The 26,443-nt window shown below is 45.4% G+C and overlaps 2 long non-coding RNA genes across 6 annotated transcripts in view; both read left to right on the top strand.

Annotated features, from left to right (window-relative positions):
- The window catches only part of LOC119148711, an 87,728-nt gene that overhangs the window by 15,493 nt on the left and 45,792 nt on the right, over positions 1–26,443 (top strand). The window contains exons 3-5 of one of the 5 annotated variants that reach the window (XR_005104465.1): positions 1,553–1,824; positions 2,037–4,407; positions 4,866–5,064. The exons of 1 other annotated variant lie outside the window; for it this stretch is intronic. This is a non-coding gene — a long non-coding RNA (uncharacterized LOC119148711). The remainder of the gene's footprint in view (positions 1–1,552; positions 1,825–2,036; positions 4,408–4,865; positions 5,065–26,443) is intronic. 3 more of the 5 variants (XR_005104464.1, XR_005104468.1, XR_005104466.1) reach the window with 3 other exon arrangements.
- Positions 5,071–25,488, top strand: LOC119148712. The gene is made up of 3 exons (XR_005104469.1): positions 5,071–11,153; positions 12,074–12,247; positions 25,208–25,488. It is a non-coding gene; the product is annotated as an uncharacterized LOC119148712 (long non-coding RNA).

Genomic DNA, 26,443 nt, shown 5'->3' with positions numbered 1-26,443 from the left:
GACAGAAGAGAAATTAAGAGAAAATAATCCAATGAAAACATGGTGCTGACTTAGGATCAGTAGAAATGCAGTGAACCCAAACACCCATTCGCAGAAGTATGTGGGCATGCCTTTTTAATTTTCTTTTTCCCCCACCACTACTCTTAAAGAAAGCAGGAGCCTGAGCAGAAAGTCCAGAGAGTAGTAATGAGAATAATCAGTGTTCTGGCAAATATGACCTATGAAAAAAAGATTGAGTGGATTTGGGTTTATTAGCCTACAGAAAAGAAGGCTGAAGGGGGAAGGTGGTAACGGTCTTCCAGTATATAAAAATCCGCTGCAAGGAAAAAGACCATAAAGTGTTCTTCTCATCCATGGTGGACAGGGCAAAAAATGATGGGCTTAAATTGCAGCAAGGAAGATTTTCAGGCTAGAAATAATATGGCTGTAGTAGTGAAAGGCCAAAATGGGTTGCCTGGGGAGAGTGTGGAGACTCCACTGGAAAGCTTTTTAAGGGCAGATTAGGTGGCTATTCGCCAGGCGTGGTTTACTTCTAGTTGGTCTTACCTCATGGCAAGGGTTAAGCTAGATGAGGTTCCTGAGGTTTCTCCATGCCTTTTTCCTTTGGGGTTCAGATGTGCCTGGGATTCAATCAGCTCTATCCATGGGCTGGGGCACTGGTGTCACAGGCAAGAATGATGATGCCATCACACAGGGTGTGATAAGGAAGATGGATTCAGTGCTCCCTGAGGCTGTGCTAAGCAATGCCTTCAAATTCCTGCTGGAAATACACTCTAATGGGTTCTCTTCCAGTTTGGGTGGGAGCTGGGTGTTAGGGGGAGGACTGGAAGCATGGAGGGTTGAAACAGGAGGTGTCCTCTGTGACAAGAGATGTCCTATCATGTTTAATATGCAGGAATAGATGGAAAGAGTTCAAGATAGTTTGGTCAAACTAAGGTGTTACAATCAGTGCTCAGGCTTCAAACTCTTTCAGATTTCATTGTTTAAATGTTCTTTGTCCTGATCCCTGTTGCTGTTGTAGTAATTCCTGGAAGCTCTTTTCCCCATGCCAGTTTCTGCTGTTCCTCATCTTCTTCCTTTTAACCCCAGAGGAATTAACCTACTAGTCCATCTGAAAGCCACACAATTCCTCCTCCTCTCTCACCTGCCCTCAGTCCTTTCAGCCTGCCACACAGAGACCACACAATTCTTAACGCTGTCAAATACTGACAAAACCAAAGAGAATAAATACTCTCTGGTTACTGTGCATCCCTGCCCCGGCCGTTGCCTTTCCCCTCCGAGGAGGTGGACTGGGCATCTCTGACTGTTTCTTTGACCATATGGTGACACCATCTCTGTCTTTGTCAATTCATAATGTTCAGAAAACATTCACGTTCTGCTCCTTCCCAGCCCCTAAGGTCTCTCCCGTGCTGTCCCAGATGTTATGCAAAATACAGCAGGCATTTATCACACTAGGCATGTTTAGATGATTTATAAGGCAGTACCACCTGCCCTTCAGTCTCCAAGAAACATGTGCTGCTGACATCCTACAAGGAAACGCTTGTTCTTCCAGGCTGAAGGCCGGGTGACAGGCTCTGCAAACCAGGTGGGCTGACTTTCCTGCACTCCAAGGAAGAATGGGAAGAGAGGGAAAGACGGAAGCAAGTAGTTTGCTGGAGCTTGTTACAGCAGACCGGCTGCTGTTCCCAACGTTCCTGAAATCATGAGCTTCCATTTCCAGAACTTGTCACGCTGAGGCACAGATCACACAAACTTTCCCAGCTGCTGCTGTGCTGGGCGAAGGGCGCACTGACTCCAGCTTTCTGCCATTGCCCCTCTGCCTCGGTAAGTTTCTTTTCATACCTACCTCCTGGCTTTTGTTTAATATTTTTTTTTATCAGGATCCCAACAAGATGTTTTAGCCATCTGAACTGGCTTAGCAATGACCTGTTATTAAAGCTAAGACAGCTCCTTCTGCCTGAAATGGGGATGAGATTGCTTACAGGAGCATCTTGGTCAGCAGACTTGACTAAGCAATGATGTCTTCTTGGCTACAGCTGGAAGAGGACATGACATCCTGATATTTGTGACTGTGGGTATGTCACCAAACCCACACAGAGTGAGCTACGAGGCCTTATACTATTGTAAGTAAGTCTAGTATGGCTAATGTGCGAGGGACAGAAAATAAGGACAGAGAACCACTAGATCTCTACACAGTCTGGGAATGTCTTCTGTGCAAAGCTGTAACAGCCTGGGTGAGGTGTTCCGCAGTTCTTCCCACAGGGAACTCGGAAGGGAAATTTCGGCTGGCCTCCTGGAGGCAGGGCTGTCACCCCTGCCCTGCAGAGCTCTCTTATCGCGACAGTCACAAATGTTTCAGGGGAGAAGCAGCGTTCTGCCAAGCAAAGCCGATCCCAGGTAGTGTCTAACAGAAGCAAATGGTTAAGTCCTTCTTCTCACTCATACTGCTGTGGTATCAAAACCCTAATGAAAACCTAAATCCAAGTCTTCTCGCTTCGTGGTTTCTCATACTTTTGTTCCATCACAGCCATATTTCGCCTCTTCTGATCACAGCATCTACCTGCGTGACCTCTATTTTATCAAACAATGTTTTGGAAATGGTGCTGGACACATTTGTCATGTCATAGGAGATGAAAACTGGAAGTTTTTTAGTTCAATCCCTGCTCCAGTCCCACATTTCTTGTGTTGCCTGATGTGAAACACAGTATATATTAGACCCAGGAGTGCAGAGCAGAGCAAAGCAGAATCTTGTACCATGGTGTATTCCCTTAAAATGCTTGCAGGTTAGCAGGCATGCGCTTCAGGTCAGGATATTTTAGTTAAAGCAAATGGATAACAGATATGGCCTTAGGGTAGGTTTTCTCTGAGTATGAGAACAAGCCCGAAAGGCGAGGAAAGCAGGTGTAGAAAACAGGTAACGCTCTCCCAAAACCATTGTGTTCCTTTGTCTTGGTGCTAGGCAGAGGAGACTGAAGGTTAGAAACAGGTGGAAAAATAGTTTCTCCCAGTAGAAGACCGTGAGCAGTTCAGAGGAGACAGCAGGTTATAATGACAACCCTTGCCAATGCATGCAGAAAATACTCTGGGTTTGGGGAGATGGGAAAAGGTACAGACCCCATCCTGCAAGTGTGGGGCGCAAGATACTCTGAGGACTGGAGATCCATGAAGAACGCCCTGCACAAAGGTGGTCTCAGTGATGCCTTTGGCCCCTGCTCTCTGCCTGTTCCCTACAGACGCTTCCTTTCACATTGTAGACAGGCAGTTTTTGTCCAACACTCTGTATCCTTACTGCATAAATCAATGAATGTTCAAGGGATGGGCCATCTTCCACTGCCTGAGGTAGGTGGATGCAGTGCCCTTGGTTCCCTTAGGTGCCAAGCCCAGACTGCTTGATCTCATTGTGTTCAGCAGCAGGCAGTGGCGTGCGAGGCACTGGGTGGGCTAAGCCTTTGCTCACCACCTCTGTGTAGTGAAGCCTCCTTTCTGCACCGCAACAGCCTCTTCTCACAACTGCTATATTTTTTCCTGCTTTCAGATCGCGTGATTCTGTGCTCTGCCATCGTGATGTTTTACAGCAAACACCCATCTGCAATATCTCCTTAATGATAAGAAAAGCTAGATTTCAGTCCCTCAGTTTTCTGACAAGGATAACAATGCCTCTTCCTCTAGAGTGAAGGGCTGGAGGCATTGTCTATTATCACCGTAGCTTTGTGTCTCTGGAGGTGGATGTTTGGTTAGACTCTCCAGTGATACAGATTTGCCAGGTATCCCTTAGCTGTCATCGGAATTTATAAAACAAAAACCCACCTGACCCCTGGTGACAGGCTACTGAGACAGGAAACCTCTGTTAGTCCACAGAAACCAAGTAAATAGGGCTGGGAAAACCTCCAGAGCCCACTGCCGTACCAGAGAATGATTGTCTCCCAGACAGCTCCACATGAGCGAAGCAACAGGCTTTCCTCAGGGAGACAGGTCAGCATCTCCATTATCGAGTGAGCCCATCAGAGGCTAAATCTCTATCCTTTTAATTTCACCCTATTCTTCATAGCTGTAAGACCTTTATTCCTCCTAGGACAATTATTCTTCCATCAAATACTTGTAGCAGGTTAAGTATGCTCCTCTGGGTATAGCTGGGCAGCTATACATATTTAGCTCTCTTTCCCTCCCCAGGAATCAATTTCCCCAGCCCTTTAATCATGTTTACTGCTCTTCTCTGAATCTGTGGAGTTGCCGGTATTTTGCATGGGTTCACATCCATCTCTGGGCTTTTTGATGAGCTGTGAGGCTTCATCTTCACCTTTTTTTTACAAAAAGCGAGGCAATCTGGTGAAGCAGTTAACGCTCTGAGCTCCTGGCCTCCCGTGACTGTGATCCTCTGCCTCCCTAAACTGCTGGGTGATGCTGGAGGTCAGTCGCTTGTTGCAGTCTTTCTCGTTGGGTGAACGGAGACAACAACGGTTCCCTCTCCGGTGAGGTGCTTGGAGACTCGTGTGTGCAACCATGATAGAAACACTGAAGTGTAGGGCTGTTCCGGCTGCCTGGAGTGGCTGGCATTGGGAAAGGATGCCAGGTTCTCCGGCAGAGCCATGACCAGGCTCCCTCACACCCCCACACGCTCCTAGGGATGTGTTTGTGTTTGCTGGCATCTACCTCTGCTGTGCAGTTCACATCTCTGAGCTGTGAAAGTCCCAAAGGAAAGCGAACAGCTTGAACTTGAGCTGGGAGCAATAATACTGCTTAACAATTTCACCTCCCTCTGATTCTTCCTTGTCAATGAGGGACCAGGACATTAACTCTCAATAAATTAAGTAATTATATTGGGGTTTAATCTATCTGTAATATTTCACTGTTGACTTTTCTAACAGCATCAAGACACTTCTTGGCAGCTTTTTCTTCTTATTTGCCCTGGTATTTGACCCCTACGGGAGCGGTTTGGTTTCTCCCAGGATCTTGGATGCCAGTGAGCTCTGCTCACCTTTCTTCCCTGCCATCTGCCATCCTGGCATTTCTTGGCCTTGGAACAGCGGATCAGATTTCACCTTGATCAAGCTGCAAAACATGAAGGTAAGAGCCTGGAGCTCTGGGCGCCGGGGCTTGGACGGAGGTGAGACACCACCGTGGGAAGGAGGTACCCTACTCCTGCCAACGAGGCTCCTGGTGCCAGTGCAGAGAGCGTGGGTACTTCCCGGGCAGGATCTGGAGGAAAAGGCAAAGCAGCGGAGAGCTGGGTGATCCTGCTTTGCCCGGTGTGTTCAGCAAACTCTGCTGCCTGCCCAGCTGCAGGGAGGTGACTCCAAGCCTACTTACTGCAGGCATCCGATCAAGGCTGATATGTGCCTGCCTGGCTGGAGAGGCACCGTCAGCCGGTGGCAGAGACAGGGGAAGTCTGTGCCAATGGATGTGAGGCTGGAAAATGTGTCAGGCTGAATCCTACAAACATCTTTCTGTGTCAAGGGAGATGAAAGGTTTCTTCAGTGGGCCGTTCAGGCACGTGTTACCGTCCGCATTATTTGATGCCCTGAGCAGGGCTAAGGTGAAATTTGGGTCTGTCATTCAGGATATAGTCACTCCCCCATGTAGCCAAAGCTACTGTCCAACTCTTGCAGCTGCTATGACACATAGGTTACTCCATTTTTATTTATTCTGAAGCTTCCCAGATGCCTATAAACATGCTGGGCTGCATGCAAATACTCACAGCCTGATGGCTCAGGCAAAGAGGTGAGCACCACCTGCCTCAGCAGTGCTGCCACCCGAACAGGAGGAGCATCCTCACTTCTGGTCCTCTGCAGCTGCTCCCCTGCATGGTCTGCGGCTGATGCCTGCTGTTCCCCACAGCAGGTTGCTGAGAGGTGAAGTGGCCGCACAGTGCCTCTGCCTGAGACACACAAGCAGTGGGGCACATGAAATTACGGCGGGCAAGCACAAGGGCATGGGTGATGGAGAGCCAGGCTTGAGAGGAGAAGGTGTATTTACAGGTAACATCAAGAAAATCTGGCAGGGAAGTAGGGAAGTTTGGAATAGAGCTAAGGAGTAGGAAGGTCACTGGGGAGCAGTTTGGCTATGAGACTCAGCAATAATGTTTCTGTACTCCTACAGCTTTCAGCCAGACAGGCAAAAGAAGAGCAGAAGCCTTGAGATCTGGTCCCATCCCCAGCCACGCACCCTTGGGCCAGGCCTTAGCTTCATGTGGGTTTTGGCTGGAACTGTGGTTAAATAGCATTGCCAACTGGATTACTTTTGCCTAGGCAGAGATGGAGGAGGTGGGTGCAAGGAGGAAGAAAAGTCAGTAAAAGATGAAGCAAAAAGTGAGGCACCCCAGGGGATCAGTGGAGAGGCTCAGCGTTTCTTCAGTTGTTTCCCAGGCCTGGAGAACCACTGAGGGGGTTTTGTGATAAAGAACACACCCCACTATACATGTTTATGGCTGCTCTTGGTACAGAACTGTTTTGAGGAAGCAGCAAGGAGAAAAGAGAGAAGAGGATCAAGGTGGCAATAAGAACAACAGCTTGCTCTGAGAAAGGTGACCAGGTGAAGGGAGGCTGCAGAAACATGAACAGACTTCAGATTTGAGTCAAAAGTGATGTGCAGTATCAGCAAATACATTTTACACAAGAGCTGTTTGCACATGACCCTCACTGTGATGTGGCTGTCAGGACACTGTGCTGTTGAAAATGTGGCTGTTCTACAGGATTCTGTGTCTGGGAAGTATGACCACTTTGTTTTTTAGAAACTTAGACCCTTTTCTGTCAAAAGAAGGTACAGTTTGGAAGGCAGAGAGGGCACAATGGACAAGTGTAGCAAAAGGCAGAGATACGGTGCTGCTATGGGACAAGGAGGGGTGACTTCAATGGCATGTGCACTGGTGACTGATCTTCAGTGCTCACACCTCTGAGTTTTTTCCCTCCCAAAGTTCTGAAAAAGGGATACGGCACATGTGTCCCTTTTCCACAGTGTGTGCTGGCCCCCTTCCCGCTGCATGAGCACACACTCCTCTCCGTGGTCTCCTCATGGCTCCTTGACTAAGCAGGCACGTGATGTTTAGACGTGCAGTGTCATGGTACAGCCAGACCAGTGGAGCTGCTTAAGTGACACAGAGATATGTGAAAGGAGCTGTGGACTGTATGCCATTTTTCTGCCTTTAAGTATATACATCATGGTCTACGACTTCAGGATCATTTTGTTTCAGGGACAGTCTCCGTCCTTCAAGGTTGCTATGTACAATGTTCATTTTTTTTCTTTGCTCAGTGTCACAGTTGTTTTGGAAGACATTTTACATGCCACATTCTCCAGTTATACTGCAAAGGGCAAATCTAGGCACTCGCATGAACATTTTGGATTGTCACTTGGCGCAGGAAGGAAAGGTGAGGTGTTGCAGTAATTAAATCCTTGGCTGGCACTAGTTGCATGTGACAAAGCTGGTAGTGAAAACACGAGTATGTGTCTTTGGCAGACCCAGCTGGAGCCAAGCGAAAGGCGACAATTCCTTGGGCAGGCTTAGATTAGTGGTTTTAGGTCTCAGCTGTGAGGGCAGTCCTCACATACAAAGGGCCGCAACAAACAGCAGGAACCACCATCCTCTCAAACTACGTCGGCTCAACCTGTAGAAAGATGCTAGTGTGGCAGTAAAAGAGGAACCGTTTGCGGATGTACCACAAATCTGAATTTGCGATCACTTGGCTTCTGTGCTGTGACAATGTTCAGAATCGCTGCCCCTGGGCACTGTAGGGGGGTACACACAGGCAGTTTGCAGTTGACCACTCCAGACAGGTTGGGAGAGAGGCAGGAACTGTTCTATCATCCTGTTTAACAAAAGAAGGCATGATTTTCTGTTGTCTGAATCTCTAAAATCCCCACTGAAGGAAAGGTACCATAGCTAAATGGCTGTTGAATGTCACATCCAGGCTGCCCCTGGGGGCTGCCAGTTGGTATGGCCATGGTGATGCTGCTTCATGCAGGTGAGGTCCTCACTCTGCTCCTTCACAAGAAAGATGTTTGCCCTTGCTTAAATGTTTCCTCAAGGTAAGAGTAACAAGGACTGGAAGGTGCGGGCAGCTACTACTTGAGCAGAGAGGCTATTCTGAAGTAAAAAGCTGCTCAGAAAACTGCCAGGAATAGAAAATCTGAAGACACCACAATGTGTTAGTGCACTGTACCATAGCTGAGAGTGTGCTGGACCATGGGAGACACTGTTCCCTCAAGGATACCAGCCTACTGGGAAACTGAGGAGCATAACCCTTACAAACAACTTCGAGGAGGCAATGAATCACTGTTGGAAAAGGTACGTGGTTCAGCTGGTTATCTGCTGTAAACTTATGAAGGGAGCTATACCTTCCCCCAGTACCTCACTTGAAATGTCTCCAACATTACTGACTTGAAGTGAGGCCGTAGTACTCATTAGTAGCACTTATACAGCCGGAGGCTATATAAGAGAGAGGCAAGGAGCACAGCAAGTTCGCAGGGGTTACAGCCCCGCAGGTACCAGTCACACAATCTATCTGATCTCATCTGAGAGAAGGGGCACAGGGGAGACAGATGTTTGACAACAAACTTTATACGAAGTGGTAAGGTGATGTTTACAAAGGGGTGCTTTTTAAAAAGGGGACTCCAGATATTTTCTTTTGTTCAGCACAGGCTACGTCCCTTTGCCAGGGAATGCAGAAGCTGCTTAACTAGAGAGATGAGCGACTCAGGGAAAAAATCATCACTTGCTTTGCTATTTAAGCAAAGATGCTTTCTCGTAATGATAACCAAAGCAGGAGGCAGCATCTCTTGGCAAACAAAGTGACATTAAAAGCATTTGCTGGAAATGCTTTCCACTTTGTTTCTGAAAAATGTTTGGAGTGTGTTGATAGAGTAGTTGAGGACTCAGTTGTGCAGCAGGGGCCCAGCTACTGTAATTTGAAGTTTGGGAGGGAAAGGACCAGAGGGGTGGTGAAGACCCTCTAGAGGGACCTAGGACTTTCCCCCTCCAGGAAGCTTCTTATATTAAATCCACTAATCACTTGATGCCATCTGGCATAATCCAAAGACAGAAAACATGCTCTTCCAAAGCATGTTTAGAAGCTACTGGGATACGTCATCTCTGGCGGGGGGATGATTCACCAGCATTGGAGAAGAAAACCACTGGGGAAATCATCCCTAGCATACAGATGAATCCGGGAATAGAGCCCAGCAATGTTCCTTTGAACACATCATTGCTCTGGACCCATGGGATAAAGGCAGCAGCACGGGCTGACACAGGCCACGTCTATTCCTCAGTGAAAACGAGCTGTGCAAAGCAGCACAAATGCTTTCTTTGCATTCTGCCTGGCTTCAGGCTCTGTGGCTCCTTCGCAGTCAACCCATGGGACTGCTTTAGAGCCTGTGCCTGGCACCAAGGTGTCACATTGAGTATACATGGACTCCTGTGGTCCCAAACATGGTGGGAACCATGGTTCCACCGTGCCTGAGGCAACACTCATGGTCTGCAGGGTGGAAGCTAGGCAAGGCTAATCCCAGGGCTGTCCCCTAAGGCATCAGTGGCTGAAGGTGCTGGGACGCACACTGCTGGGCAGGAGTCACTGACTCCCAGGCCCAAGTTCCTATGTGAAGGAAGCAGACGCTTTGCAGGAGCTGGTCTGAGATGAACTGAACTCCCACAGGAGCTTAGGCTTGTCTGTCACCCCACAGATCTCTCCTCAAAGTGCAACTGGTCCTCCTCACAAAAAACACCAATGCATTAGACCTTCAGATACAAGCCCCAAACCCTGTTGAAACAGGGAAAGAATAAACCAGAAGTGAATCTACTGCTGCAGCTACTCCTTGGAAAGCTATCAGCTATGATAGTACTTAGGGCAACTGAAAAAACAGTGTAAGAGTCAAGCCGGCTAACTTTGCCCACTGCCTGCCCATCACCCCAGCTCGCTTGCGCCCATTGAGTCTCACAGGAATTTATAAAATCAGAAAAGCTTCCTTGGCCTTGTGGGTATCTTACAGAGCCTCAGCACAGTGAAGGAAAGGCTTACATGCAAATGGGACGCCACACTAATCATTTATGTATCAAGGCCTTGAGTGCACCTGTGTGGTTTAACGACCCTGAGCAGCCTCACCTGGACCCACCACCAATGCACCCACCACCATTGCTCCAGGAACTGCATTTAGGCTCCAGCCCAGGCTCTCAATCTTGGTCTGAGCTGTGTTGCAGGTAGTCTTATTTTTAGCTTCCCTCAACTGAGTAGATCCCCTGCATGAGCTCAGGACCTGGCTCTTGTCATTGCATCCATCGCTGGACTGTCAGCAGCACCTGCTCCTGCCCTGAGCACTGTTTGGATGCCATAGGGCTGTGCCCTCTGGTCTGAGAGGACGCTGTGGTTATTCTCATCTTCCTTTGTGGTGCCTCCTGATGCCAGGTGAGTGACCTCAACCTCCAGGAAGAAGGGTGGGAAAAGTGGAGTGTTTTGTTGGTTTCCTCAGTAGCTGCTGACCCCCCCCCAAATTATCTGCATTATTGCTTCTGTTATGGAAATAAAGGGATTCAGAGTAAGAGATTGCTAAAAGGAAATGACAGATAGATTTCCAATTTGTCCCATGTGGAAAAGAAATGCCAGGCTTTCTTCTTCACTTGCTTTTTTTCTACTCTGTCTGGTGCCAATAGCTTAAACAAGTCTGCCTTACAAATCAGGAGCTAGAATTATACTTCTTAAAGAAAGAAGCTGAAATGAAGAATATATATGAGTATTAGAATGTGCAGGGAATCTGCATTACCTTCTAAGAGCAAAAGCCAGGTATGTTTTACTGTGCCGCTAACATGTGGAACTCACTGCCTTGTGATAACTTTGGGGTCAGAAGCTCAGCAGAATTCAGAAGGGATGTTGAAACAGCCAGTGAGGGCACACAGAATGACATGAGGTTAAAAATGCAGAAGGGATGCAAATCTTCATGCTTGAAGGTATCTGCTCGCTAATAACTGGTGGAATTAAGGAGGAATCTTCCCCTGTTGGCAGGTTGCTCTTCTGCAGCTTCTCATGGCGATCATGGTGGGAGCCAGGACCCTGCACTGCGTGACCTGCAGATGTGACCCGCTCTAGCAGTAGTTTTGCTTGTTTCCTCATTCTGTGAGACACCCAGAGACTAATGGCAGGGGAGGCATTGAGAACATAGTGAGGTGGCAGCAGGTTAGTAGAAGGTGAAATTATCTGTACAGTGACGTGTTGATGGATGTGTGAATTGTACACAAACGATATACGAAGCTGTGCAGCAAAAAAAAAAAAAGCGGCACGTGCTTCTAAGCAGGGTCTTCTTTGCTGTGGAGTTCTCACTCCTGCTGCTTATCTTCCACCTCCAGTCTTACCAACAATACTGAGCAATCTGTAAAGTGCTGTGAGGTTGCAAACCTGCTGGTTCCTTAGGGCTGCTGCAGGATGGTGCTGTAGAAGGGAACGGGGCCTGTGGCTGTGAGCCACTGGACAGTACTCTGGGCTGTGTGAGGCAGGTATGCCTCACAGATGTGATGAAGAACAGAAGTGAGAACTTGAGGGACAAGTATTCAGTCACTGTCAGAGCCAGGACAAGAAATTGGGCTCTCTGTCCCCTTACACATGCCCAGCTGTTTGCCAAGGCTGCTGAACTTGTATGAGACCTTTGTGCTGGGAGACCTAGAGGAGTGTAAATGAAAGGAGCAGGAGGATTATCTCTGTGGGGACAAAGAAACAAGTTTCCTCCTATCTTTCCTTTCTAGGTTAAAAGAATGATGGAGGAAAATGTTTAGGGGCTTACTAGAATTTTGTTTCAGACAGTGGCAAGTCCTAAAAATAATATTGCTGTAACTGTTCTACTCTTCTGTTGTGGCAACAGACTGTCCCCATAATGCCCCATTTTGTCTCTATTTGTATTGTACTCACATTTCCCAGCCATGTCTCAAATGGGATACAAAGAAGGAAAGTAGAACTTGCCCTGAAAGTGTCACCCCTAATTAATATCCTCCAAGGCAGCTCCCTAATTAGTATGCAGATCCAGTTTCAGTGCAGCTTGTTAATGGGCTCACTCCTCAGAGAATGGTAATTAGGTATGACACTGATATACTATGGTGTTACAGGAACCTGCCACCAGGCTGGATCCACTCGGCAAGTGGCTGCCACCATAGCAGGAGAACAGGTCCTGCTTGGGCAAATCCATTTTGGCTGAGAACAGAGTGAAACAAGAAGGGGTGATCTGACATGGTGGAAGAAAGAAGCCCGAGGTGCGATCACAGATCTGGTCGGCAAACAGGGTGAGCAAAAGAACCTCACTAGCTCATGTCCTGTATTCTCCACACCTATGACTGCTCATGCCCATCATTCATGTGCTACAGCACCTCTTCCTTGCAGAAGTGTTCTGAAGTTGCTCTGTCCAGCTCTGAAAAAGCATATCGCTTCTGTCCTTTAGTACTCCTGTAGTATCCTGTTTCTTATCTTCCAATAACCAAAAAGTGTATATGTTTGTTAATAGTTTTGTGACAGCGGCAGTAAGGGACAGAATCATTTTGCAGAAGCAAAATCTGATTCCTATGGAAACATTATTTGCAAAACCTTTGTCTGTCTCTGACCTCTTCTGCTTGGACATCATTTGGAATGCTGGAGATGGGGGGGTGGGGGGATAAACCAGCATAAATCCTCCAAGGCCTCCCACCATACTAGGCTCGTGGAGCAAGAGGAGACAAGCTGAAAAAAAAAAGGTCAGGCCAAAATGCTTGATTCCAACATGCTGAGCCATCAAGTGACTAAAATCGAGCCTCTTTGAATAGGTGAGTCAACGCTGACTTGAACAAATCTTTTCATTTGGGCTTCTTCAGCTTCCTGGAGTTGTTTGCAGGTGCAGCTTCTGTATCGGTGGCACCAAGGAGTCTGCCAGACCCCCCTCTTGCAGCAGTTGCCCATGAGCCCAGATGTACAGTATTTTGTTCTCAGTGATTACTATGATCCTCTGAGCGTACGGGCACCCTTGCCTTCTCTGTGTACTCTTATAACCCTCTTTCCTTTGCCCCACAAGGCCAGTTCAGCAGGAAGAAGGCTCCCCTCTGTCCTATGGCCAGGACCCAGGACCACCAGCTTCGGGCCAGAGAAATCCTTGGTGTGAGCTGCTGGTTCCCACAGACAAGCCTTGCAGTTTGTCAGGTGTGGGTTTTCTGTGAAGCCAGATACTTGTGCATGAAGTGATAGTGATTTGCCATGGCAGCTGATAGCAATATAGCTCTTATCAAAGGAATGTGAGGGAAGGAGGGAGCCAGTGTGTAGCATGAAGGCTCCATTGATAAAGACCTGGATTTTTTCCCTAGTACCATTTTCCATGTAGTCATGAACTGAGCATGTCTCCCCGCCCCCCCCATTAGTCAAACCTTTCTGAGCAGCAAATGAGAGGAGCTTCTGGAACCTGAATGTCTTCTAGGTAGAAATAATCCTTTGTTACAAGCCTAAGGCTTAGAGTTTAAGAGATTTTTAGAAAACAGTCAATGAAAGGTCTGAGCTCAGGAAAGTTAGGAATTGAAAAGAGGCGGCATTAGGGAGTGAGCTTTACAAATCATGTGTTTATTGCCTTTAAAGCTGAGGCAAGTCAAGGCCAAACAACATGGAGCTGAGTAGGTGAGCCTTCCGTACCCCTTGGGGTATCCTGATGGGAGTCATCTCTTTAGGGGTACCTGCACAAGGGGTTTGGTTTGCTTGTACACAAATTCCCTTTGTCTCCTGAAAGATACACAGTAAAACTCTGGGGGTTTTCTGCTCTTTAAGATCTACTTCAAAAATATCAGGACTGTTAAGGCTGAGCTTTCCTAAACTTGCTGAAGGATTCACTGTTGAACTAACTAAAAGGTCCCTTTCCACACTTAAGAGTCTTAGCAAAGGTCTCCTACCCCTCTTGCTGAACGAGGCACTAGAGTAAGGTAAGTTTCTGAAGTGTGGAGATGTTGAACTCTGCTACAGCAAACAAGGTAGATTTGTTTTCACGTCCCAAACAACTGGCTGGATTCTAACATCCCGAGCTGCTTACCATCCCTGATGCTTAGGGAAGCGTTGAGCACAGCCAAAGCAGTAGCTCTGTAGCATCTGAATCCTATTCTTGTCAATATGCCTTGGAGTGAATGAGTGCAGAGCAGTTAAGACTCCAGTCCCTCCCTGGCACCTCTGAAACAAGTAACATTAAGAGATGCTTGGTCTAAGTGCACAGCATTTGCTTTTCACCAAGGAATGGATAGTCATCACAGCACTTCTCAAGCTCGGTGCTTTGTAGCCAAGAGGACTTGTGATCTTACTTAACCTGGATGGGACAGGATCAGATACTTGTGTTTGTCCCCTCATGTCCTCTGATTATGTCCTTGAACTGTGCCAGCTCTAAAACCTTTTCCCGTGTCTCCTGTACGGATCACTGGAGGAATTTGAAATGCTAACCTGACCTTTTGTCCCCTTAACACATTGTCCCAAGACAATTAGGTGGAAGAGACATTTCAGTTGCCCTCGGATATTTCATAACTTTAAATATTTTATAACAAATTAAATGTTAATTGTGTGCTGTCCAGGGGAGAAAATCATTGTAGTATTCAATTAACATTTAATATATTAGCCATCAAATATTTAAATAGCTCCTTTCCAATGGATGTATTTCTTCTGCATTTTCTGTGTGGGTCCCTGACGTAGCTTTCCAGAAAACTTTTCACCAAGATGCTACAGCAGAATAACTTTACAAGGGTAGAAAAAAGATCACGTTTCTCCCTCTGTTTTCTTGCTTTTGAAGTTTTCCAGCACAATATAGAAGCTCTGGATACTAGCATGGGGAAAAATCAACAAGCTGATGGCCCCTGCAGTATTGCTTTGCTCTTCTGCTAGCTCACCCTGACTAAAAGTCGTGACATCTCTGAGAAGGTGCCTAGATAGCTCTTAATTATACAGTTGCCCCCTGAAGTCCCTTTAGTGCCTCTTCGTTGCACTGTGCATCAAAATCCGCTTCTGTTCTCAGGGCCCTACATCTCATGGCTCCTGCTTATGCTTCTGATTTTATGGCTTCTCCCCTTAATCTGTCCTCAGCGATCACTTCTTTCAACTTTTCCACTGACATGCTTGTCATCTCTCCTGTCACCCTTGTGTGCCTTTAATACCTTCCTGTAAGGTCTGTTCATCAAGCTGCTTTTTTTTTTTTTCTGCAACTAGCACACCTTCTTCCCATCCCTTAAAAAGAAACGGGAAAGTTCACTTGTTACAATAACAAAACAGATGTGTCTGTGAGGAAGAGATAACATCACTGCATACTTGCACGTAACAGAGGTTGCATGTTAACTAACAGCAGGGTGAGGTGATTCCATAGAGCAATGTGTGTTAGTAAGCAAGATGTACATTAATCCTGTGAAGTCGCATCATAAAATAGAGGCTGTGGGGCAGGCATTGGCTGGGGGAAGTCTCTTGTGCTGGACTGACTTGGTAAATGACTTTACGGTTCTAATATTAATGGGCTGAACACGAGTACTTGGGACATTGTTCAGGGACAGATTAGGAGACACAGGTTTGCCTCATATCTTCTATTTTGAGAGGTGCTTTGTCTCAGTGGGCAGATAGCCATGCTTGCAGATGTTGACCTCTGCACTCTGGCAGCACAGCAGTCTGCTTGCGAACTGCTGCTGGTGATTGCAGGGAGCTGGGTTACAGCAGAACTGTTGTAGAACCCTTCAAATAGAAAATCCTGCCTGGATCCTGAGGACAAGTAGTTTGTGTGGTCCTCGCCAAGATCCCAGACATATTCCCCCCATTTGTTGGAGAAATCGATTATCAGGTTTTCAGTCTCTCTCTGTTCCAAGGTGTGATGTTTGCATGTTTCCTGGCTGGCCTGGCAGAATGTGGCACATGGCTCCTTGCTACAGAGCCCTCGGTGAAATGGATTAAGTGGATGTATATTGGTGTACTTGTTCCAGGTCCTGTTTCAGTCTTGGGGTGGACACATCAAAAACTGAAAATGGCAGAGTGAAGTGCAAGAAAAAAAAAAATCAGGATTGGGAATATTCTCATCTGCAGGGAAGGCATTGATGTTTCTGTCTATTTAGCTTATCGAAGTGAAGGGTCTTGATATGGAATAAAACCAACAGGGGAAGGATTTGTCTGATCTAAGACAGCTCTCTAAAATAATACTCAAAGATGCGAAGAGATCTGAGAAGTGGAGAAGGAAGCTAGACAAATGGGGGTGGAAATAAGGCACAGCAGTAATGAACTGTTGGAAGAGCTCTGTCAGAAGCTGGGGAATTCACTAGCACTCAGCCTTCAGCCCAGCTCTGGCAGCCTCCCACATATGGTGTGAGCCAGGAGTTAGTGTGGTGCAGGAACAGTTGGTGGAGGCTATGTCCTGTGCTCTGCAGGAGGTTACAGCAGCCCTGGTAGCTCTTACTGTCTGTATTTGGATAATAAAAGATGATAGTCATGGTTCTGTGGCCTGCCTCTTCTGCTCCTTCATGGTACGTTATCTTCAGGGCATGGAAGGGATTTTGGAGGCCATGGACCTTGGCATTTCTGAGATATTCCCATACTCGGTATATTTGCATTTCCCAGCTTTCTTGCAGGTCAGCTGTGCCAAGATGCTGTAGCCAAAAGCTACCTAATTTAGGCCATTTCCATGTGGTCATGCCTATAGGCGGCTATGCTTCGCCCTGTGGCACCCAGTGCTAGAAACTTGTGCCTGAATGGTGGCATCCATGCTACAGGGCAGTGTTCTCTGTGCTTACCCTGGCCCTGTCACGGCTGTGAGGCTGGCTCTCCTGACTTTACTGCTGTGCCTACCTTCTCTCCCAGGGGAAAGCAGGGTGCTGGGCAAGCAGGAGAGAGCAGCGTGGTCTCATTCCAAGAGCCCACAGTGTAAGACTGTTGTGTAAACGCTGCTAATCTGAGGTTAACTCCCATTGCCCCTCCTCCTCTTACCTCTACAATAAATTGCCCACATATCTTCTTGATGGCCTGTTTAAAGTAGAACAGATCAATTATATAGAAATATACATGTAGTACTCTAAAATAACAAGCCCTTAGAAACACCACACAGAGCCTGCGATGCAGTTTGCAGAACATGGAGCTAATTGGTGTGAAACTGCTATTTACAGTTTATCTCCTTGCCTGTAGGTTTCTGGGAGGGAAGGAATAGGGATGTCTGAAAGAGGAGGGATGCTCTTTGCAAAAAGTGCTGTTTCTGTGAGAAATAGAATGTCAGTGGCTATTTCTCTGGCTTTCATGCAGTCAGGGATGCTTCTGCTCTGGAGTCCTAACTCTTTTCCCAATCAGTGCGGTACTCTGTTTTTCCATTTCCTTGAGGGCCAGTACTTTAACTGTATGTGTGGAGAAACTTTAGGGTGGCTTTTAGGAGCTGAAGGACTTCTTAAGGGTTTGGATAAATGTAACTTTAGTGTTTCATGTCTCCCTCCCTTCTGTGGTGGGAGCTGCTTGGGACTGTCTCTCTCATCCCTTCGAGGGTAAAGCAGGAGAAGAGGTGGGAGGGAGGATGGAAGGTCATAGCATGTGCTTAGTACTCTTTCCCACCAGGAATGGGGGAGCAAGATTTGAGATTTAGTTGGTAATCATAGAACTGAGAAGCATGAAACGTTATTGGGAAGCTTGCTTGTTTGAGAAGGTACCTGTGTGTGTGGGCACTTTACAAGGAGCGCTGGCTGCCAGCTTGCCAAATATCATCTCTGAAGCTGGAGGAAATATTTGACATTGCTTTGGGGTAGAGTTCCAGGGGATGGGACCAACTTGCTTAAGGAGCAGACATGAGAACTGCTGTAAGTAATGAGTGCGTATTGCTTCTGCATGCATTTGTGTGTTGGAAGCTGTGCGGGACACTTCCTGGTAACGGAGCAAATCTTTGGTCCTTTCATGGGCCACTGCCAGAATTTGGCTTCCTTGGTCCCTTTGGTCCTTGGCTCTGCTCTCAGCAGTTCCTTCTCCAACTGTGGAAAGCAGACTGGGAGAGCCTGCGGTCTGTCCTCAGTGGGGAAACGTCCAGTTCCCCTAAGCATATTTAGAGTACACTTTCTTACCTTGTGATTAAAGAGCCAAGATCTCTTTTAATATTCACAGCCTTGAAATAAAAGTCTGGCTGTAAAAACCTCATCTGCTTTTCTGAGATTTGAGGGATATGAGGAGGAGTGCTTCATGGGTAGACCATACATCTATGCGGGTGGGGGTGGGTGTTGGAAAGGTGTCAGTTCCTCCAGAGTGAACTACGCTATAGCTAGAAGGAAGACTAAGTAGCACATCCCTATCTCTTGCAGGGATGCTAGCAAGAGAGGTAGAACTGCAGCCCGGGGGCAGGGCAGTAAAGCTGCTGTCCCCAGTGCTGGCACCTTTTGGGCTGCACGTGCTTCCTCAGTCTCGTCTGTGATCCTCTGAGGCTGCTATTGTCTTTGCTGCTTTTCCTCATACATTTTCAGGCCGGCTGCCAACTTGAGCACCCCCTCGTTGTCCTCTTGCCTTTGTGGTGGTGGTTCCAACCTTTTATTTCGGTTTGGTGCCTTCACTCCTGAGGAAGGGGCACTCTCCTCATATGTGCCACCGCTCCCTTTGCTGGAGCCATGGCCATCTAAGACAGGCAATGGTTTGGCTCCTGCCCTGCTTCCCAATGGCCTTGTGCCACCTCTTTTCCTTAAAAATCCTACAGAATCAGCACAGCCTTCCCATGCTGTCAGGAAACCCACTCTTCCTTTTACCAGGAGAAGGGGCCTGCCTATTTTCGTCCCTCAACCTAGTTTCACAGCTGCACCCATACCCTAAGCCTAACCATATGCTCTGAGGACACTTGGTCCCATCTTTGCTTTGTCTTTTAGACTGTCTGCTCCACAGGAGGAGAACTGTGCCTTCCCACTCTGTGCAGCATCTGGCAAACTGAAGGCACCTGGCATACTGTCAGTACTTAACAGAAATTAAATAGTAATAATACAAAGATACCTAGAGAGATTAGAGACTTGGTACAAAAACAAATGAAGATTCAACACGGCAAAAATGAAAGTTAATGCATCTGGCAGTGATGGAGATGTGGAGAAATGTAGCCCTCTATGAATATTTGAAGTGTGTAAACACCAAGCGGAGAAGGAATTAGTTAATGTGCGTTGGGCAGAGCTAGCAGTGATGGGAAGAAATAAGAATGAGAAAACCCTTATGGTGAAGTTCATTGAGCTATTAAATAATTTCCAAAAGGAAAAGCTAGAAATTACTTTGCCTGAGATGCAATAAAAATGCTATAACACACTGACTGAAATTCTGGGACCACTCAAGTCAGTGAGGAAATTTGTTCTGACACCACCGAAGCCAAGATTCCCTCCCCAGATAAAAGTGAAAGTGAATTGGCAGAAAAATTGACCTGTGATTGAGTGTTCGCTGTTTTCAAAGCTGTTTTGATCGTTTCCTACCAATGCAATATATAAAGGTGGCTTATGAGGAAAATATAAACATAAAATACCAAGTATGGCATTGTATATAAATAAGACCAATCTTTTACAGATTCAAGGCACCATTATTCTACATAATCACAGCATGTAAACATCTGCAGAGCATGCAATTAATGTATGGAGGTATTTAGTATCCGCACCATATAGGTTCTTGGGGAGCTGGTAGAGAACAGTAGCTTTCAATCTCTGTCAGTCTGCAAATCCCTACAAAATTTCCTGAGACTGAGGACCCCCTGTATGGTGAATCAACATAAGTCTTCCATAAAAATAAAGAAGAAAACTGTAGATATATCTCATGGATCTCTAAGGGACCAGAAGCAGAATGGGAAAGCTCTGGCAGGAAGATGACCAGGTTCTATTTAGGTGTGATAGATGTTTGTAAGGCGGTTATACTTAGCTGTATTTTGATGTAATTACTATTTTGTGGGTTTTCAAATGCAGCATTTTCATTGTTGGAAAGCCTTGGCTGGTACGGAGGGCTCAGTGCATAGAGCGCAACCTGCATGCGCTTGCATTTCTTTACATACTCCATGTTGTAAATGCATGCATACTTCTTTACATACTCCATGCATACTTTGAAGTCAACCTAGAACTTACCTGCAGCTGAGGAGTTAAATGGAAGCAGCAGTCAGTCCTGGATGAAGGTTAGTGATCCCAGCTGCTCATCACCAGAAGTTACCACCCTCTGGCACAGCTACAATTCTTGACAAAACTGATAGGTGGCCTAAATAGCTAGGGGTTGATTATTCATGTGTCTCTCAGGAGATCAGAGATGACAATAAATTGCAGCAGTGAAGAAGTAGTTGGCCTTGGTAACTTTTTACTCCCCAGCTGCAGCCCATGTAAGCTGTGTGGGCACAGTCCCAGCTGAAGAAAGCTTTTTGTTGGGTGGTGGTTTTATTTTTTTTCCCCCTTCTGCTTGCTGAAAGTCTTTGACATGTGGTGGTCTGGAGTGAATTCTTCCTTCCCGTGTGAAAGAGGGAATAACAGGTAGGAAGTAGCAATCAAAAGCTCCTGACCTGGAGAGATGAGAGCAGTATGGTCTGCAGCTTTTGAGGGACGTTGTGACAGCTGGCAACAGAAATGGAAATTTTGTCCTGAAGGCAGTTCTGACATTTCAAAATTCTATGTTTTCAAACTGGGATGAAAGCCCCAGTTGGGCTACTGACTTAATTTGTGAAACACACATAAAGTATTTTTAGTTTAATTGCAACATAAATATTTTAAAGATATCTGAAATAATTTGTGAAATATGTATTTACACTCAAAGGTGTTTTGATAAGTGATTCATTTTATACAGTCAATATATTCATGGATATGCTACACAGCTCGGTTCTGTCAGATCACCGTCTGCTGACAGAAGACTATAGTGTTTTTAAAGATTTCAGCTAAGGAATATAAAGCTCCTGTTCCCCTGAGAAGAGGAATACCAATCATGGTTACAAAAGGAGAGGATTTTGTATGCCAACATCATACTTACACTCATTTTGAGCTGGTATTTTAATGTTTCTTTTTAATGCCAACCTATTCTTAATTTTTCATGTCATTCTACGGCCTCAAAGTGTGGGTGTCCCTAAATTTAGAGGGGCAAAGTCCTAAGAAATGCTAAAAGCTTCATACTGAAGTAAAAAAAAAAAAAACCACCACTGGAAATGGGAGGCAATTTTTTTTTTACACTGGCAATTCATCTGCCATGGAAGCTTACTGAGGAGACTGGTTAACTCGTCCTCCTCTGGAATCTTTCTGTTGAGCCTGGGTCTTTCCAAGAGATTTGTTTTTTAACATGTCCTCAAGTATTGAACCTGATGGTATTTGCATGGGGTGGTAGAGGAAAGTAAAGACCCCTTACCACCACTGTCTGAAATTCGCATGGCTGTGTCTGTAGGAAGCCCGTACCAAGGCATAGTGACCCAGTGTCCCATTGTGACGGCTATCAGCTGGATATAAATGATTAACTGCTCTGATGCATCCTCAAGGAGGCATGTGGTAGAGTGAGGTTACCAGGAGAGCTTTTATGGTCAAAATGACTTACTGTTGTAGAATTAATCTTAAGCTTGGAGTTGTTATGGCTGTTTTCTGTGCAGAGCACAAAATAAGGTGGGGGGCGGAAGGGGTTTTCTAGGCTGGCTGCCTATATTTCTTTACAGCTGGAAGACCTGCATTGGAGGTCTTATCTTGTAGTGGGAGTGATGGCAGCTCAGCTATTCAAGCTCTTAGATTTCTTAATCATTACAGCACAAGATCGCATAAGTCTTTGAATTTTGCCAACCTAACAGAATATATTCTCCCTCTCTCCTGGAGAAGGTCAGAGAGCTACTTGGCCTTATCTCCTTGAGATGACCTTCAGACTGAAACTGTATTACAAATTTCCACTGTTCTATCTTTTCAACAATTCAAAATTACGTTACTCTCACAAATTAACTGAGTCTCTGCCCCTGTCCTTGCCCTCGGCTCCTGATGGATTTTATCATTTAATGAAGCCTGATTCATTTTTTCCCCAAGTTTTATCATTTATTATTAATTTTAAACTTTTTTTGGGTTCAGAGAGATCATGAGGTTGCACAGTAAGGCCATGCTGTATTTATAAACCTGCTAAAAACTTACAAACAGGAGATAATGTGCATATCCCTGTGGTACTAAGTCATTACATTAGGGAATCGGGAGACACAAACAGCACTACTAAACCATTGTGTTGTGGATTATGAAATCGCAATATCAACTTTTTAGCTGGGAATAGAAAGACAGTTCCCTTTGTACTAATCATTGCTGTTGTTTGCATTGTAGTTGAGCTCAAAACACGAGTTGGACTTGAGCCCCATTAGATGAGGTGTTGTGTAAATTGTGCAGAGGGAGAAGACTGCTGATGTGTTTTACTCCCAGGAAGTGCTGATGAATTGCAATCATGGAGACTAATTAAAGCATCTGGATGGATAGATAAAATGGACATAAAACAGATTTAATTGACGGAGAGCAGGGGAAGGTTTGACAGTTAATTAATGTTTTTAATCAGTTGTGGATTTACAGGAGGAAAGGGGAAGGAGGAGGCTGATGGGGTCTTAGCCCTTGCTGATGGCAATGCCTTGTGTATGGGAGTGCCTGGGGTCACATGAAGCTAGAGTGTTCAGCCACCCATCTTTTTTCCTTTCTGCTCTAATCATGGATGCATTTGACCTCAAAAAATGCTTTTTATGTACAGATTTTCCCCACCTATCAATTTGCTGATCCCTTATACTTTTGAAGAGGTGTGCAGACACCTCAAGGAAATTCCCATGTGCAGATCCTTGCAATGCACATCGGAGACAGAAATAGACTGAGGCCATAGAGGTCTGCAGACCGCAGCTTGAAAACCATTCATCTGGAAAATGGGAAGTATTACACATACACTAGATATAGCCCTTAATGTTGTTCTGCCATTTATGTGTTATGAGTAAGTCCTAAAGATGTGTCCCTAGACTGAAGTCTGTTAAGGTGAAGGATACAGTGAGCAAGAATACACGTGGACTCCAGGCTTCCAGTGAAAACATGGTTACTAATACTCATGACCAGTGTGACTAGGGAGCTCTGAGTGGACTTTTCAAAAATGGCAATTAATCTTCCCAGCCTCCAACAGGGAGAAGGGGGAAACCATTGCAGTGGGTGCTAATGTGAGAGAATTTAATCTTATCCTTTCAAACCTCATAAACCCGAACAGATCTTATAGAGGCTAAAATAACGCTGCCATTGCCAACATGGTTTTCTGGAGATATATGTGTACTTGAGAGCTCTTCCCATTGTTTGTCATATTCAAAAGAATACTAATTTCAGTGGAGAAAGCTCAGTATCAATTCCAAAGAGTACGTATATCCAATAGCAACTGCAATATGGCAATTACATGCACGGTTTCAAGTCCTGGTACTGACATGGCCCTGAAGTGCTTGCCTTCATGGGGTTCTACAGTACTGCCATGCTGTGGGGACTGATGGAGGGATAAAAGAGGGAAATGACTCACCCAAAGCTGCTCTTAAACGCAGGCTGGGAGGAGGGACAAGATCCAAACAATAGCAAGTGGAATGCACTGTGCATTTTAGAAAATCCCTGCTATTCAAACTTAGTATAGCCTGAGCCTTCATGGCTCCTCTGAGATGTGCAAGAGAGCAGTGCAGGGATGCTTGAGTGGGTACTAATCAAATTATCTCTGGACTGGGAAATAATGAGTCTTGCTGATGCAGGCTTTACTGTGGGTCCTGTTGTAGCAACTGCACGACACGGTATCATTCAAGTATCAGGATTCAACTTGGTACAAAGTATCATATCAGCTGGAGAGAGCTCGGGGAAGTCTGACTTACGTGCAGAGAATAAGTGTAAGAGATACCATTAGATGCTTAAAGCCTATCCTATGACAATCAGCCTTTATTATTAAGGGAGACCTATGTATGGGTGGCACTTTACCCAGGAATTGTAATATTTTTATCTTTTAATATCTGCAGCTTTGTAATAAAGACTAATCTTGTGCCTGTTCTTGCTGCAGAAGTCGCTTTGATTGTATGTTTGGGAGTGAACCAGTGACTCCAGCATCTTGCTCTGTAATTGGACACTGCTCAGAGGTGATATAAATGATGCTGTATGTTACCTGGCAGCAACTTAGTGTAACTTACAAGAGCGTACAGTCAGGAAATAAATGATGCAGGAGCAAAGGCAGCTCAGTGAAAGGTATAAGACAAAGTGAGAGTGGGAGGTTCTTTATCTTAATTCTACTTGGTAGTTGCTTTTCTATCTACCCAGTTCTATTGGCCTGTAAATTACAACTACTTATCAACCAGAGGTAAAATGCAATATCATTTCAGTCACTTTGAGTTTGACCCAAAGTGTTTATATCCATGAAAAAAAGAATGATTGCCACTTATTTATTTATTTTTACAAAAATGATAGGCCATTATGCAGGAGAAATCAGCCTCAGCTGACATTCACAGCTGTTCTTTTATGTGGGAGGCAAGCAAAGTGAAAACAGTATGACACACATGTCTCTGCTGGACAGTATTTTGGAATCTGCAGTTAATCTGCTCAAGGGGGAAAAAAACATGGGGAGAATGCACTGCTTAGCAATAAAATACATCAATACACCCAACATCACCGCATCAATAAACAGTGATTAAATTTATAGCTCTAGCTTCACAGTTGTTGTGCCTGAAAACCCCCAGGGTGGCCTCAAAGTCCTCTGCTTCCAATCCAAACTGGTGAAGCTGCAGTGCTGCTGTCATCCAAGAAAATTTGCTTTGTATGATTCCAGATCTCTTACATATCAAAGTTAAATACAGAAAAATTAGGATTCTTTCTGGGAAAGGCTTGATTAGAGAGGGTCTCCCATCACTTAGTGACCATCTAAGAAAAGGATGACATTGGTTACAATGAGTAGCATCAAAGCTGGAGAGAGGCAGGAGGAGCAGCTATTCTCTGCCTGTTGAGGCTTCCTCACTTCACCTACTGGGACGTTAGTACCTGCTTCAGAGACTGCAACCAAGGCTTTCAGCAAAGGCTCCTGATTTTCAGATACCCTCAGTTTCTGGCTGTGCTGGCTGAGGCACATGATAGCTACATGCAGGCCAGCTGTTAAAATGTTTAAAATGAACAGATGTGCCTGATATTGGGGGAATTAAGGTTTTTTTTTAAAAGGGCAGTGGATCAACAAATGGACTAAATCTTTTTCAGGACTACCAAAGTCTGGCTTACAATATTGTCCCTGGATGAGTCACATGCCTCAGTGCTCCAAATTTTTCTTCTGGTATGACTGTTTCTCTCCCTTGACTGCAGATGGAGCCTGGGTCTGACAGCTCTGTATCCTAGGCAGTCCGAGATTCACATTGGCTTCTTGAATTTAAATGCCATAAATGAGTGAAGTCACTGCAGCCTCTGGCACGTAGCTGGGCATTCAAAATCAGGTTAGTATATAAAAAAAAACCAAACCAACCACCAGAAACCCTGAGATTTCACAGGGAGGAACATGTGTCAACGTGACAGTTCAAAAGCATTTGGACTGTAGCTGAAATTGCGAGGGAAAGTAAGGCAGTGTGTGAATTACCTGTACAGACTGACTGGGATGATAAATCTGCCCTGTGGAGGGAGAGCTCTAGAACTCCATCCTCCACCTCTGCACACTACCCATTAAGTCTATGCTAGAACAGCCCTTTACAGGGAATGTGTGAGTTACCTAATCCATGTCATGGCTTTCTCATCATGGTCTCCAGTTCAGGGCTACGCCAAGTGTTCTTGAAGTATCAGAACAGAAGATCATACAGGGGTCTTTAAAAAAAAAAAAAAAAAAAATTAAACGTTTTTAAATCAGTGTAGTGAAAAAGGAGTTTTGTGCCTGTCATATAAGAAAAGAAATAATTGATATATCTTCTGATCAAAGAGGAGCATGCCATAAATGGATTACAGCTGATTTTATCTATATTGACTTTTACAAAGCACCCACCACTGTAGAATCTAAGCAAGGGAAGATCTGATCTATAGATATACAATCATGCATTATTAAAAAAATTAAATACAAGCCAAAATAGATGTTCTGTGAGGCAGAGGCAAATTTTCTGCTTGAAAGCAGCAATGAGCTTATTGTTTACTAAATATTTGTACTGGATTTTCAGCATACAGAGAGATCACAAGCAAGAGATACAAGCACAAAACAAACAAGAAAGTGAGAGCATACAACAGAAAGCAAAGCAAATCAGCGCATTACAGGATTTTCCAAAGCACAAATGATTTTCATGTAAAAAGCAAGTCTTATGCTGTATGAGATAAAGAAATGTTTAGCATAAACATGCATCACTGACACTGATAGCAGAAATGGATATTAGAATGAGCTGACCAGATTTTTCTGCCTTTTTTCCACCCCTGGAAATTTTCCAGTAAACTGTTAGTTTGCCGTTTTGTAATTCTAAAGCAGTTTTAGTTGGGTGATGACTTATCAACCTTCTTGATGACACTGAGCCAAGGTATGAGCTGGCACTCTCCCCAGGTGGTTTAAGAGGTCTGTGTGGGAGGTGAGTG

The sequence above is a fragment of the Falco rusticolus genome, chromosome 5 (assembly GCF_015220075.1).
Source record: "Falco rusticolus isolate bFalRus1 chromosome 5, bFalRus1.pri, whole genome shotgun sequence".
Classification (NCBI taxonomy): domain Eukaryota; kingdom Metazoa; phylum Chordata; class Aves; order Falconiformes; family Falconidae; genus Falco; species Falco rusticolus.
This window is presented reverse-complemented; position numbering and strand designations above follow the sequence as displayed.